This window comes from Ischnura elegans, chromosome 1 (assembly GCF_921293095.1).
Source record: "Ischnura elegans chromosome 1, ioIscEleg1.1, whole genome shotgun sequence".
NCBI classification, from domain to species: Eukaryota; Metazoa; Arthropoda; class Insecta; order Odonata; family Coenagrionidae; genus Ischnura; species Ischnura elegans.
Genome location: NC_060246.1, coordinates 131813822 through 131830888, shown reverse-complemented (window position 1 = coordinate 131830888; position 17067 = coordinate 131813822). Strand labels below are relative to the sequence as shown.

Here is a 17067-nt window from a genome sequence, read left to right as displayed (position 1 = left end):
CCTATGTGTATAACTCTTTAAACAATTAAAGAACCACTCTTAAGCACAATATTAGTCTGAATTTCCCAAGCTTCAGAAGCTTAAAAATACCTTAATAATGTCTATGGTGAAAATTTCTACATTATTGCAGACCGACTGGTATTATTAAAGAAACAGAAACACCATACAATTAATTATCATCGGCTTTAACATCATCAAATCATTACTTTTTTTGTAAGAGTTACCTCGTGGTATAAGTTACCTTGTAAAAAAGTTATCCAGCAACAAAATCAAAACATTATTTTTCTTAAAGGTTACCTCGTCCTTGATTTTTTTACGCTTTTAAATATTTTTATGATTTGCATCACAAAGTATCGATATTGGATATAGTATAATTACTATGTCAATTTAAACATATACATTAATAATCAACATCGATGCCAAAAAATACAAACACTGCACTAATCACCGCGATTTTTCTCAGAGAAAACATTTGATACGCCTGAGAGGCAAACCCTCCGAGAAAGAAGAAGGGACGGCACACTCCACCAATTCTAGGGGAATACGATAATGATTTTTATTTCTCAATATTCTCCCTCGAGCCTTCCCGACTCCTTTCGAGGGAATATCCGACCAATCTCATCTTTTCCTCGCCTCCTCTCCACTCCACCACTCTCGACCCCCCACCCCACCCCTCCCCACTCGACAGCCCTCTCCTTCGCCAACCCCTAACCCTCTCCTAATCCCCCACAACCCGAGATGGTGCTCCTCGTCCCGCCCTCCCTTCCCTCCTGCCCTAATTTCCCCCTACCCCACGCGAACTCCTACCGCTGTCCCCCACCCCACTCTCTAAGGAGGAGGCACTCCGCCAAAGAGAGAGGGAGGGGGGGCAGGGGTCGCTGGCTGCTGGCTGGATGCTCGGCCCAGGCCTCGTCGCGACCCTTACGTCTCGCCGGCCCCGGAGAGAGAGAGACACACACACACACAACTCTTTAAAGTGGGGTCTCGCGGATGTCGGATCCGGGATCGAGGATAAGCGGAGTGGAAAGGGTCGAAAGCGGACCGGGGAGCCTTATCATATCGATATACACACCAAGAATCATAAATACTACATCAAAACTGCAAGTGTTTTGTCGATGGAGCAACATCGTTTTACAATCTTCCAGTTATGATTTTATCTCATGTGTTTCATTAAGTATTTGAGTCATGTATTAAGGAATGTTCAAGCATAACGATCAACATTAAGTAAAGCTATATTATCGTAATGGATCCCTTAACTGAAGGCAGCCGTTTGACACATGCCTCCTCGCTAAATACATATTCTTACTGCGTAATGCTTCCTTGTAACATATGAACAGAAAATGTAAAAATAATCATGCATGGATAAATAAATATATTAAGTAGAAATGACTTAGAAATGATTTGAGTTTAACAATTAGCCTCATATTATTTTGAAATATATTTGCATTCATTATTAAGTATTAGATTAAAGAATTAAACATTACAATTACCACTAAGTAGATCAATCTAAGCGTAATGAATTAAACGATACTTCCACGTAAGACACGGACAGAAAATGAAAAATTCATATATGGAGGAATTAATACAAGGTAGAAATGTGACTCTACGCACTTTACATAGGTTTGAAAATGAAATTCGAAAATACATTTCTGAAGGTATATCGTGCTTCATGCTATTTTTTAATGATTTCATGCTGTTTACATTCCTTTGAAGCGAAGGACTATTGACAAGAAGATATTTTCACTCAGTTAAAAAAGAGTCTTATGCTATGATAAGGAATTCTTAAGACAAAATCAATATTCTTATGACCTATTATAAATTAAAATTATATGTAATTTATATACTAAGGTATTTTTCATTCATTTCTTTTTTAATTCTGCCTTTACCTCTCTATGAAAATAAAATCTATATAGATGGTTACTAGAATTAGGAATTATCGTTTAGCTATAACTCACCAATATAAAATTGATTAGATGCCAAATTCACGTTTGAAATTGACGGAAAATAACACAAGAAACTCCTCATTTTAGAAACCGAACTTGTACAAACAAAATAACATTTTAATTCCTATTTTCAACTATTTAGCTGACATTGGCCGGTAAGAGACGCATGTACATTCCTGTAATATTTCTTTTTCTTCTACTCAAAAAGAATTACAAAACACCATCTGACTGCCTTATAAAAAAAACTATAATTTATCAGAAAATATCATTCCATAAGCCAGGTGATATTACTAAAAAATTGTTCGATTTTTACAGCAATATGATGAATAATCAAACTATAGAGAGTCGAAGAGCAATGATTTTTCTGGTCATTAGAACGAGCACAAGACGAAAATTCAACGTCCTTGCAAAAACATTTTGCAAAAACAATTGAGCCGCAACTGAAATGCGTGAATTAATAAAGGCAGGGATAAAATTCTTACTCCGAAGCTGCATAAACTACCTCCCCCTCCCCTCCCACCGCGCCACCATCGCTCGCTCCCTTTTCTACCATTGCCACCAAGGCTCTCTTCTCTCTCCGTAACTTGAAATAACAAATGAATAAAGGAATACGGTCGGCTTAAGTGGCGCCTCGGCAGGGTGGGATATAACGAAGGGGAGGAATCTCCTACGGCAGCCACCTCTCTCTTGCCGAGGGACTGCTGGCGATGGCTTTGAAAAAGGAATGAGGGGTGGGGTGTGAGGGGGTGGGGTGAGGGGCGGGGGTAGGGCATGGAGAGAGAAAGAGAGGACGGAAATAGGACGGAATGAAAGGGAGGGCTAAAGGTCGACACGGAGAAGGGAGAGGAATGAAATTGGAGACCACTCGAGTCGACACACGTAATTATGATTGAGACGAGAGCTGGGGTAGGCATTTGCCGTGCATACTTAATTTCATGCTCATCAGTGGAAACAAACTCGCAATTATCCCTGGACCAGAAATAATTTATTTATGCCTTACATTTATATTTTTTTATGGGGTTGGGTTGCAGAAATGTTTCTCGAGAGGGAAAATGACATCATTGCTAACTGAGGGTTATCCATTCCATCTCGAGTAGAAATTTTTATAATGCCGCAAAAAATTCTGCAGTAATTCCAGTCGCCTTTCTCAAGTCACACATGTCCATCATACATTTCTTTTGAGAATGAACTCAACTCGCAATGACATGCAAAAGTTAAACTGATGCATACCGAAAAACACATACTCGTGATGAAGTTACACTGGGTATTTAACAGCTCACTATATTGCGGGTGAAGTGGGACTTTATGAACTTTCTAAAATTCATTCTAAAACAGATTACTGCAGCATTTTTCGATTAAAATTCCGGCAATTATCCAAGAAAACAACTTAACGCAACATAAGAACCGATGATGGAGAAAGTATATATTTAAAATGTACTCCTTAATGTCACATTTAATTCGTTTGAATTAACAAGATGTTTGGAATATCAAGAAATATTCCCAGAACCAAGAATATATTCGATAGGTTAACCTCAACTCTCAATATAGCGATATACAGTTGTTAATGGAATACATGGCGCTTGGCATTCCTTTCATTAGCTAATCTTACCAACATAAATCTATCATATCCCAACCATTATTCAAATTTTCGAAAATGTTATTTCGAAATACACTATTGTTATAACTTAAATGTTGCATAAACAAACCCCAGTCCTTTACAGGGATGAAAAAATTCTAATGAAAGTTTTTATTCGCCATAATTTTTCTTAAGCAGAAAACTTCCTCGTGCCTCCCCCGAATTTTTTCAGCTACTAGCAGGTATTTCGATATCGAAGAAACTTTTCTTAAAAGGCCAGTTGCTGCACCTGCGCCTTATAATACACGTTTTTGAATCAAAACCCACTCACAATCCGCTACTGCGAAAAAACGGCTTCAATAAAATCTGAATAATGATGGCATTTACTGAACCCGATTTAAACTTGGATAAACCTCTAATTTATTGAAAAGAGATACTAAAGATCTCAAAATAAATGATGTTCCTAAATAATAAAAGAGTTTAAGTAGATTATTCTTCAGCTGATCGCCCATTCATACACATATGCGATGCAATAATAATCTATATCTAACTTGGTTAAAGCCTTAAATTCATATAAATCATAATTCCCGGAGTATTTTTGTGTAAAATAAATTGATATCTAAAAGAGAAAATAATTTAAAATAAAGGAACTTGAATGAAAACTAAAAAATGCTGACATCCATGCAAATTTCTCACACTTAGAAATTGTTGGTATGAATGTAAATCAAAGCTATGAAAATGGTTTCGAAAACCAAATGCTTATTTTTAAACAACACAGTGATATTGATATATTTTAAACGCAATTGGAAGTCGATCTAACTTCAACAGGTATAAGTTCCACCAGTATACGTTAGCAGAAACCAGTCAAACCATATGCGTATGCGCTTGGTAGTTATAATGGCTATTAGGAATAAGGTTTTCTTAGCAACGCCCACGTGAAAAAAGATAGCCGTCATTTTTCTCTGTCTTAGCGCCATTCATTAAGCTAGATAAAAGTGAACTATTTACGGACTTCTCGGCTTGGCGTAACACAGAGGGCTCGAGCTTCTCTTCCCATTCTCTTCGATTGTGAATACAACACAGGCACGTGTATAAACATCACTTAGACGACTTACAAGGCACAAGCACGGGTACGGTGCTCATGAATTTGACTAAATGACTTCCTAACATCAGAGATAAAATACACGTAAGCATATTTCTTAGGTGATAATCTTAAGTAACACAAGGAAAAAGTAACTCACGGAAAATTTATCTCACGCAAACATACCTCAATTAATTGCAAAATTGAAAATTATAGAGACAAGAAATAAGTTTTGTGGGGAATTCTAGGTCAGGAGCAATAAATGTAGAGCTAATAACCACAAAAAATTAGTTTATTCATTATAAATACAATTTGAAAATATTCTCACTAGTGGTATCAAATTATACTTTTATAAAATAAGGAGGCCAAAAACGACCAGTTAGGCATAAACGGTTAAATACCGAAAATTCTTCCAATTGACCTCATTACTCATAATAATATTTAATTGTTCTTATCAACGCAGAGAAAATATTTTAACAAAATTCAAATCAAAATATCCTTTAACGGCTAGCTTTACATAATATTCAGCATTGTTGAATGCACCCACAAAACGAATCTGAAAGGGCTTCGTGATAATCAATCATAAAAAGATAACTCGTTTAAATACGTGACCGCCTCAGATTAAAGCCATTAAATAATGCAGTATTTTAGCCGAAATATTTTAAAAACATCATATCGTACGGCAATTAATTATCCATGTTGATCTCATCGCTAACTACACAGTGCAATATTTCATACTATGGCGTAACAACAGGCAGATGAGCCGTGGTCCCCTTAGCGCTTTTCGTTAGGAGAAGGCTAATGCCGACGCCGGGTTTTTCTCCACCCTACCCTCATGGCGCATATAACCTCAGCCGTCGATCGTCTCCTCCATATATCAAGTAAGTTTTGATATTCACTCGCATTGATCACTAATTTCCCACCATTCCATACTAGAGTTCCTTGCCGCGCGATAATTCGATAATCGATCTGGCATATTCACGACGGAGATGAATCCCCGAAGCAAACACAGGTTAAAAAAAAGGAGATGGATGACTCCCAAGCGGTAACTACAGCTGCTGGGATCTATAAGTCTTGGGCTGACCGCCTTAAGGCCTGGAGGTCATCCGATCGATCTTCGAGGGCTGTAGTAGTAGTAGTCGATTAGGAGCACCATTCGGGGGAAGGGGAGGGGGCGGGAAAGATTTGCGAAATGCACTCGCGGGGCGCACGCAGCAGGGCGGGAAAGAAAGAGTGACGAGGCTCCGCCTTTCCTTCCTCCGAGGCCCTTCTTCTTCCAAGGGGTGAAAAGAGGAACGTCCATCGCTGGGAATTAGGTTGCGGTCGTAATGAGAGCTCCATTCTCGAAGCGGCCCCTTTCAAATTTCAAAGCATCCAGTGTTTTTTTTTATTTCGTTGGAGCGCCGCGGAATTTGCGCAGCGAGTATAAATGAACACATAGGTCAATATGGCTCGCACTCAAGGAGAGAGGGAGAGAGAGAAGGCCGGCCGGCTGTGTAGAGGCCTTCCTCCTCCCGATCAATTCTTAATGGGCCCACTTTTTGTGACGCTCCGTACGCGGAGCGATGAGGCGATGGAAATTCAGAAAGGCTTTTCTTTCCTTTCCTCACGGACGGACGCGCGCCGGCCGAGTAATTTGTTCTTACGGCTTAAAACACTCCGGCTAGTCGCAATTAAAGGGGAAGGCTCAAGGTTCTTTGTCTTATACTCAGCAATATACGTCAGCAAATTATGGTGTTGTGATTCCTTAAGCTTACTTTTGTTTTCCAAAATGAATAATCCAAGTGTATAGCGTCTTGAAGGAAGAAATTCATATGTTGTGAACGTAAAAGCAAAGAAGTATCTTTCATCTGGAACGTTAGAAACCCTACGTTTAAGGATTTTTTAATATAATGAAGCCACTCTTCCTGTTTCTCACTGTTTTATTAACGTGCTTCTTCGCATGGGGACGGATCAGCGTTCTAATGATAGTAAAATGCGCCAAAATTATGGTAAGTGGGATTAAGAAAAACGTTGCAGAAAGTACAAGGGTCAATAGTTAATTCTTTTCATTGGAAGGTGAGATTTTCAGAGCTCGGCCACGGATGATATACGTAAAGCAGGTTATGAAGGATGAAAAGCTAAGGGATTGTGTAGATTTGAAAATATTAGCCGATAGGGTATTTGCGTGGACAGCTACGTCAAACCAAGCATAGGATTGACGACTATTGATGAAGATAATGACTGCTTTTTATGCCAATAATTCCTCCTTACCTCCTTCTTTAATTTGAAAAGAGCAACTTAAAGTCTGAAATATAGATCACATTTCCTGAGATATTAAGCATTAAGGAACAAGAAATACCACTTAAAACTAGTAAAAAAATCACTAATACAGCAACCGTAATTAATCATAAATATGCCCCTAATATTACTTCAAATTCGTGTTCCCTTTCCCTGGTGTCCGTCAAAACTAATGCGTGCCTGCCCACAAAACAATATGATTTGATTGCAGCTAGCACGAGGAGGAGAGAAGACGGAGTGCTTCGACCTGTCCACAAAATTCGCTCGGTGCGCCACGTTTCAACGCGGTGGTGTCAATTTCAGATCCCACCTGATTATGACGTGACGAATCTGGCGATGACGCAACCGTATCGATTGAATTTAGCGAACAGATGAAGCTTTCATTTTTCTGTATAGTGCACTGCATCCTCTCAGGCTCCTTTTTATTCATGAGTCAAAACAAAGCATTCGGAGAGTGACAATGCGCACATCACGAATGAGGTTCGATAACGCACTCATGTCACTCATTCGCTGTGTTACGGCCTAAAGGATTTGGATCGGTGAGAATAGAGCCCACCCCATGCTAAGCCACAGGCGTTGAAATATTACACAATCAGGATGTTAAGGGCAGTATCTAACCCTACATATATGGATTTCGACGATTTTTATGGCTGTAGGATCGTCCGAAAGTTTCTCCCGGGAATCGAACCGGGGCCCATCAGTCAGAAGCCAAGCACGCTGCCCCCTCCCGCAAATGATATTTTTTTTTCCTTCCACTGTAACAAAATCCCAATCCTCCATGATCAATTACCATCAACTTTTGCCATTTTAAAAAGTTGATGGCAAGTGATTGTGGATAATTGGGATTTCGTTACAGTGGCTGGAAAAATTACCGTTGCAAGTTCAGCACGCCGCACGGCGCGCCGTCCCTTGTATTAAACTTTATTTTCCTCCACATAAATGTCGATCTCATTATGACTCTTAAGCGAAACAAAATGAAATGGAAACAAAACAATGATAAAACTTAAAATTTCCTTAATAGATCTTCTCCAATCAAAACTATGTAATAAAATAACTACCATACAGTCATTTTAATATAATTATAGCTTTCGTGTAGAAAAACCCTAATATTATAGATGCATGTACGCACGAAATTTACATTTACGCAGCTTAAGGGTAAAGATATGAAGATGAGTTTGTACCTTAGCAGCTATTGTGGTCATCGATGAAAGAGTGACAGTTTCTATCTTCTCAAAACCTCCGATCCTAACTTTCTATTCCAATTCCTTCATAGTGTTATTCAAGTCATGAGTGAATATATTCAATTTGGTGGTTATATCGAGTGAATTTCTATCAGATACTTGAAACACAATAAAATAACAATCTCAGTCTCCATCGCAAAAATAAGCTGTGGTGTAGAAAAATAATCCTTCTATTTAATGCAGATACGTGTCGCATATTCTAATGAGATTTTGCGGGGTAACCATTATCCTTTGTGCTCGGAAGAGGGAGGGAGGACGGGAGAGAGGTCTTAAAGGGTAGGCAATCAATGATTCCAAAGAATGCACGAGGGGGCTGTAATCCATCCATCAACGTCCGAGGGAAAGGGTTGGATGGAAAGGGTTGGATGGCGGAGAGGGCTTGGGCCGGACTGAAGGGGGTTTTGATGGGCGGGAAAAGGCCTTCTGGCGAGCGGGCGCACCAATACGGATGAGAAGGGATTGCGAGAGTGGCGAGGGGTAAAATAATGACGAGCTTAATAGCCGTAAGTCACTTTGAAATGCGGAGAAACTATCCCTCACCATCTCGCCCGAGCTGAAATGAGGTGGTGGAACAATTCCATGGACATCACTCGCTCCATTAGAAACGGCGCGCTAAGGACAACAAGGCGCGAATAGGTGAACGCTCTCCTTCGATCCATCACGTTAAATTTTCGCAACGATGGTTACTGATGAGCAAATGAAAACTCATTTCTTCAACCTATTATTGAAATTTTTAAACGAAAAAAAAACTTTAATTTTAGTATTGGATGCCGAGAAAGAATATGGCAAATTGTGATTCCTTAAGCTTACTTTTGTTTTCCACAATGAATAAACCTAGTATATAGTGTTTGAAAGAAAGAACTTCATATATTGTATGCATAAAAGCAAAATTAACAAGTAACAAGGGCCAAAAGTCTCCTTAAATCGTTATATATCCTTTTCAGATTCCTTCTCTGGATTTTAACAACAGTTTCACAGGCACAAAATACTCCATTAAGAACTGCTTGAGCACTATCAGTTTCATTTAAACACTATTTCATCATAAAGCTGCTGACTGGAAAAATATTTAAGAACTATGGAATCGACAATGCATTATTTTCCTAAATCGCTGACTTTCATGCAATTGTTTAAGTGAAAAAAAAACACTGACAAATGCAGTTCATCTGGATCGTGCCATGAATGGAAAAGCATGCATGCGGTCAGATAGCGTATAAGCATAGATTAAGTATATACTAAGACTATATAAGTAAGAATATACTTACTCTATGGTATAAAGAATTGCGATTCTAAATAAATCAAGAGACGTGGGTAAATAAAAACATCAGTATGTTGACGCCATACACCAATATGAAAATAAAGTGCAGATCATCTCACTTTTAAAGAGAATTTAATACCACGAGTGATACCATATCACAAAATGGAGAAAAACAACAGGAATTGCGATGAATGAATAACGACATTATATAAGTAATAGGTTATTACCGAGGCTAGAAAACCTTCGCGTTAATGATACGTTCAAATCTAATTTCAACCAGGAGCAATATTATAGTGTGACAGTTAAATTATTTTTTAGCTGATTGGACTTGACAAGATATGAGGCAACATTATAATAGATACACAATGCGTCATATGCGTTTACAAAGGTTTCCAAATGCAGTGTTAGAGTGTCACTGTCGTAATGAAGTCTAAAATTAATTTCCTATCCATTGCACAGCACTGCGCACTATAATACGAAACAAATTTTCTACCGAAGTCAGGAATGCTCAATGATCATTTTTCATGCATCGCTTTTTTCTTTTCAAAAAGAACACTCGTCAAATGCAAGACTACCTATTTCAGTATTTCCCTTGGCATAATATGAGTTATAATTCGGTGCGACAGCATGCAAATAGAATCAATTCCTGGGGCATGTCGTTGCTGGTGGTCTTGGGATCGATAAGTCTCGTGGCGAAATCTGACATTTTTGGGCCATGTGCAGAACATCCTCATTGATCCCGTGCGTTATTTTTATCCCTTACCGCTCGACCCCTGTTCTTTCCTTGTCGCTGCCCCCAAATTCTTTCCTTTTCAGACTACGTCGACACCGAAGTTGCGTCTCCATTTTTCAGCGCCCTGGCTCATCCACATTCCCCCGCGATCCTAGCAGTTAACTAAAACCAACATTTTATATCGAGATAAAATCATTTTAAAAAAATTATACGATTAATTAACGCTCCGTTTACGAAGGTATTTCCCTCACCTCATCAATTCAAATAACATATTGAATGTGTGATTTGACCATAATTTTCTTTTATGCTACCGTCCATTTATATTGCTAGCTCGTAAATGTTCCATACTTTCAAGCATTAAGTAGTTATGTTCCCAAATTATCAATACCATTCTAGTATGTTTCGCGAGACCTGAGTAACTAAACACATGTGGAATCACTGTATTAAAGAAATCTATTGGATACTTGAATATTATAACCTATGCTAAACAATATTTCAAAATGACAGTGCCGTCAACACGTTATTTCCCGATGTACATTTTCTCCGGTGATAACACCATGTAAAAGACCACCTTCTAACGTTTATCAATCATATTGTAGTTTTTAATATGCTAATAATTTCCAATCCATAACAATACATAATATTTTCTTAGGTAGGATTAAATTTCTGTAAATCAAACATTGCAGCCATATTAATAGGTATGTCATATTAGTAGGTATAGGTATTGCAGCCACATTAGTAGGTATAGGTATCCAATGCCTAAGCCAAGTGTTTGAGCCAATATCTATAAAACAAAAACTTAAGGCAAGTATCTAAATGCTTATACTTGGGAGGGTAAAGACAGTAAAATATTATAAATTATAGCATCGATTATAAATGAGAAATATGATCAAAAGTTAGCCTAAAAATATTGCTACTCATTTTCTAATTACATCCAGCTTAATTTGCCGAGACGCGGAAAAAGTTCTTTAAAGTAAATCTTTGGAAGTGTTTTACGCTCAATAGTTATGCAGGATCACAAACAGCTGTCACATTTTCTCCCCTTCAGGCACTTTATATAATTGCTTATTTGCGTCCGTAAATATTTTCATCGGAAAATTAATTAACCAATCATCAAAGTAAGTAATCTCCAGTTTAAAATTACTAAAATTTGAACTGAACATAGGACTGAATAAAATACACTGAAGTTCTACCTGTTACATTTACACTTCTTGATTCTCCAGTGTCACAGTTTTGTCGTTATGAAATCTATAATAAAATGCGCATCCAGTGCCCGGCTCTGCAAACGAAAATACGACTCACATTTGCTAATTTTATCAGAGATATCTTTAAGATAAATCATTAACTAGCCCAGGTTTCAATAAAAGGCGTTTCAATTTCTTCTGAAATTGAAACGCCTTTTATTTTCGCAAATCACTTACAAGCTTTAATGGCAAGGAAAATAAAACTTTAATCGAATGCCCAATGCATTTCGCATATGACGCAGTCTCATAAAGGGAAGCACAAAATCTTGTACATTACGCCTCTGGTTCCACAAAAAGAGTTGCCCTGAACTGTTTCTTTTAATCCATATTTTCTTTAACTTGATCGTTTTAATGGGCCCTTACACTATTTTCAATGTCATTTTCTGAGTAATGAGGAAAGCACTTATTAAAAACACGTATTATTTACCATTAATATCAACATTATCATTTGGAACAAGCACGAGTGCATTCATTCTCCGTACGTAATCCTATGTAAACCAGACATCCCACATTAACTTGTGAATTTACAGTAAGTAAGTTGATAAAATGAAATGAGGACGACAATATAATTTGTATTAACTGGGAAATGGAATTCTGATTCCAATAATTTTATCAACAGCATAGTTTTTTCTAGAATTAATGTGACTCTACAATGTGATACTTTGCCACAACGGATCGAGTACTGGTTCTCAATCATTACGTTCCTAGACAAAATATGAATATTTTCTCGATGTAAATTTCTGTAAATGTAAATCAGAGCATGCTAATCGACCAAGCTGCAAGAATTTAACAAGGCTACCGTTCGCGATTCATATCTTCCTGAAAATAATACATTCACAGGTCAAGTTTCCCGAGAAAAAACCCACAATGATTTGCAGTTTCCACTTTGGCGTACACGACTCTCGTCACATTCTCGATTAAGGTCCTCCGAAAGATAAATTAATGGTTAAAAAAATATATCTGCAGGCAATTTTATAGAATGAGAAGAACTTTGTTCAGCAAACCAACGATGGAATGATAATATTTATCAAAAAAAAGCAGTAAAAAAGTAAGTAAAATTTAAGCTCCGACTAAGAATGAGCTATTTTTTCAAATTGAGGCTCAGTCCTCAAGAGTTTAGATAAGACTAACCCCCCTGAGTTTCGCTATCAGATTACAAATCCCCTATTATTATCAAAATTGAACAGCAAAACGAATGCCTAAACTTAATCTCTGATATACTCCAGCCCCACCATTAATAAAATATGATGAAGTTCCAGGAAACCTGTACGACAATAGTGTCAAGGATATATCATTGATCGGTCAAGTTCCTTCAATACAGATTTCATTAAAATAGGATCGTGATCGGTTGGATACCCGCATCATTAGCTCGCAGGCACATAACAGGCTTTCCAAAATATATTTCTTCTATTTTGGCCACGTCAATGAAAATAAGAAACTATTTGGAAGGCGTTCAAAGGTTAATCCTTTTGTACGTAGAGGTTAATCTCTTTACATGTTATAGAACCCTACAAAAATATTTGTTTCGGATGACATAGTTTTGTCAGGTACACAATAAACAATTTTTTACTACTTTTTGGCCGAGAAAAACGAATATACAAATGAATTATTCGACTAGCTCTTTTTTTCAACATACACCGCAACCCACTCGAATATGATGCGCAAAATCTCACCTTTTCACTTAAAGGTATAATGAGGAAGAAAAAATATCCTGAGCAGTTGGTATACTAGCATTGATAGCGATCCATTAAACAATAAGATTTTTAGAAAGCGACTGTTGATTTGAACCTAATACGAATTTAAAGCTGTGCACGTTTACTTTGAATTTTCTACGATACTTCAAATCCGGAGCATCTACTGTTACAGTCCAGAAGTAGCCGGTGAGAATTGACTCAACACAACGACCCTGATATCCACGTTCCCTTGCAAAGTGATTTTGTTAAATTCTTTCACAGTGTTCATGGCCTGCAGGTCCACAGTTTTCAGGGAAAATATCAAGTTATGAGTGGGAGAAAGGAAGTTCCAAAGGCGTATTGCAACCAATATCACGGAACTTTTCTCGGAGTTCTCGGACCGAGAGTTAGTAGTTCTCCTCTTTTTCCTGATTACAAATCCTTATACATCGCCTTTTAAAGGCATCCTCGACTTATCTCTCTTTCCTCAACAAAGTTTTATTAAGCTTTAGGTCTTTCAATAGTCTGAGTATTTCAGGGATCAAAAAGATTCCTTCCTTAGACTTTTGCATCACTTAATCTTGGGAATTCCGCTCTAAACCATTGGATATCCTCTGGATTCATGGATTTCACAACCTCATTATTCCCATCTTAATTCGCAGGGGTCGAAACAATCTGAAGATGTTATTTTGATGTAGCTTCTTATGGACATTTCTCTTCCCGTAACTTAGAATTCTTAATGGCCATTTGTCTTTCATGCTGTGAGATATCCTATCTTGGCTGTCACAAAAATACAGAAATCAGCCATGCTTAGAATACCCTAAATGAACTCACAGACTAAAAAAAATAGCCTTGGCGTCAAAAGAAGTCTGTTATTTGTGATCGTCGTATTTGATTATCTATGCCGTAATTTTACGTTCTAATAGTTTATTTAATGTTATCGTAATGCCTAATGGAAAGAGAAGAAAGTAGGTTGCGATTGTCTAATAACAACACTATCACATTGTTCTAGGAAGAATGCATAAATAATCTCCTCTTATTTGAAGAATGAGTTATATCCAGGGAATAAATTCATAAATCCTACAACTTCAATATAATAAATCATATGTTTTTTCTTCTGAAAACAATGAAGGAATTTTTATGACGCGTCTTTCATCTGTGGCCTTGCCTTCTGATTGGAGTAGATGCTATTGCTTCAGTTTAAACGCCATTAACTCTGCTTGCTTATAAATCAAGTGGAGATAACTAACAACACCATTTAATTCTGTCTGCTATAGCCTAAGAGGCTCTTCTATAAATTTAAATCTTCCGCCAAGAAGTCTTAATCATGGAAAGTTCCAGATGTAACGACTTCTCCATCACTTTTATCCTTTCCAACCTCGCATCTTTTAGGTGATTCACCAATTGGCAAATTAGCCGAGTGAAGAACAAATGGCTGATGGAACGCTAAGATACTGGATAGCTTCTATCCTGTTTGTTGATCCATTTCCTCTGGTCTGTCATTTTCCTCCGTGTTTTAGGGGCAGGCTTTCAAGAAAATTTCCCTGCTATCTTCTCCTATATGCAAACAGATTCAATCCTTAGCGATCAGGGCTCAAACCAGGATCTAGGCCGGCAGAATGCAGTAATATTTTCAAGATACGATAAGAATGGCATGTTTTTGTCAACGTTCGGTGGGACTGCTGCAGCACTACAACTATCAAGAGGAATGGGGCAGTTAAGCTGCTGAAAGGCTTTAATGCAGCAGCAGAAAGACGGGCTGCTGTGATTACCACGATTCTGAAGGGAAATATCATAGAAAAAGATGACCACCAAGGGCAATATTTTTAACAGATTCAGCTCATCATCGTAATTAAAATAAGATTTGCTGTGAAAGATGAGAGTGAATATTTAACAGACTTTTTATCAGAGAAAAAATATTTAGTAAGTTTTTTTAGTAATACGAGGATATTTATCACTGTTCCCATTCACCCCTGACTCAGAGTTGCTGCCTGTGACAAAGATGAAATGCCGGTATAACAGACCGCTTTACTGCACTTACTGATCACATGAAGATGACATTGGTGCCCTAGAAATCAGTCTCAGGATGGAGCACTCTCCTATCCGATAGTGAAGCCCCTGTAAACTAGGCAAAACAAATATGACATAGTCTGTCGTTATTAAGCCTTCCTCAGGCGCGCTCCCTCATCGGTGGAAGACGTTATTAGAGCCATACTACAGCTCAAATATTATTGAATTATCTTACTAGTATCTTATTTCAAATAAACAAGCGGAATACCCCTATTGCACAGACAAAAGCGATTTTTTATTGAAAGAATTTTATATAATTTTTCATAATTTTAAGCCGATGCAAGACCTCAAAACTTCGTCGATTGAGTTACTTTGCGCTTTATTTTGGGGCTTCTTGGAACAAAACTTACAAATATCTCCATAAAACTTCGAAACTTAGAGATTCTTGACATCACCACATATCTTGTATCGGCACCATATCTGTATTATTATCCAATTTTGTTCTTTGTATTGTAAACAAGAATGATCGCAACTTTTCGGTATGATTGCCGTATTTAGCAAGACCAAATACATCAAAATATGTTATGTTTTAGCCAGAAACGTTTTTAGTTTGAACCTAACGAATTTTTAATTCTCTGATATCATCAGTAGTACTATTAATGTTTTTCCACCTGTCTACTAATAAGTTTAATGAATGAGAATGTAGTAAAAATTATCGCAATAGAACATATCCAAAATGACAGGAAACACAAACGTGTTACCAGATATATTATAATTCGTAAGTATTAAAGTCATTCCTTCGTTTTTATCTTGAAATAGTCAGTTATGGTATAAATTCACACGTGGTCTTCATCTTAAATTTTTGTAAAAAAAATATTCCTGGAACAATCCAAAAAATTACAGTTCATATTATTGATTTATAAATCTAATTTCCTATTGTTTTATAGCTGAAATCATCTAAAAAATTTACTACACTGGACGCTGAGAATAAGTATTACTGTGCGAAAATATGAAATTTTCTATTTTCTGAAGAAACATAACTTAATTACGCTTTTTCTCAGTGTATATTCTCTGAATCCCCAGTAAAATAAATATAAGCTCTGGATTTATTACTGAGTTTTTTTATAAAATAAATCTTCGACCTTTGATATCCTTGCAACGTACGATTATGAGTCTTCTCCAGAAAGTCATCTTAAACTGTTCCGGCAACACTATTAGCAAATTGAACCGAATGGGTTCAATATACCTCCAGCGAAAAAAAAATGTTGTAAGGGAACGTGCATTGGGTAAAAATGAATGCAGGGGACGGTGAGGGTGATTTGCACGTGCACGAGGTGGAGTAATGTCGGAGGGCGGTGGTCCGTGGTGAGAATGAGTAAGGAGGCTCATCAAGTCGACACGGGTCCCTTCGGCACCGTGCTCGCCCATCGACGAGATTCGTGGCCTCCTGTTGATTACCATAATCGATGCCCTTTCGTCACGAAACCTATCTCACCATGATCCCGACATATCATTCTCAACACCACAGACCCTGGGGTCGAAGGTCCAAGGGTTTCTGAGCCTCGACATTGACACAATTTTCACGATCCTCGATATTTTTCTTTTTTTAACTCATCTTATTACCTATAAAAAATATACTTTTGATGATAATAACAGCTCCTTGCACATAAAAAGCAACCGAAAAAAATTGCTCGAAACAAAAAAATAAAAGAAACACAATAATCATATTAATTCACGAGATATTTATGTATACCAACGCTGAAGTGAACGTCTTTTAGGACTTTCAGGATTAAAGAACTATGCACAACCAAATTAAAAAAGTGTGAGGAGTAGCAACAAATGCTCTCTCTAATTTTATTCCCTCCGGCGGATATTCTTTGTTCTCCACCAAATAAACGATAAATAAGAGAAACTCTATTGGAAAATAAAGTAATTGTTGCAGAGGTTATTTTTATTACCTTCATCACGAAAGCCAATGTACGAGCTAACATTACCCGATGTCGTTGAGGGAAGGCAATTTTAAGTATTATA

At 37.4% G+C, this 17067-nt stretch overlaps 1 protein-coding gene across 2 annotated transcripts in view; it reads left to right on the top strand.

The window, feature by feature from the left end:
• Positions 1–17067, top strand: part of LOC124170085 (acetylcholinesterase-like) — a 159936-nt gene that overhangs the window by 62942 nt on the left and 79927 nt on the right. The window lies entirely within an intron of this gene.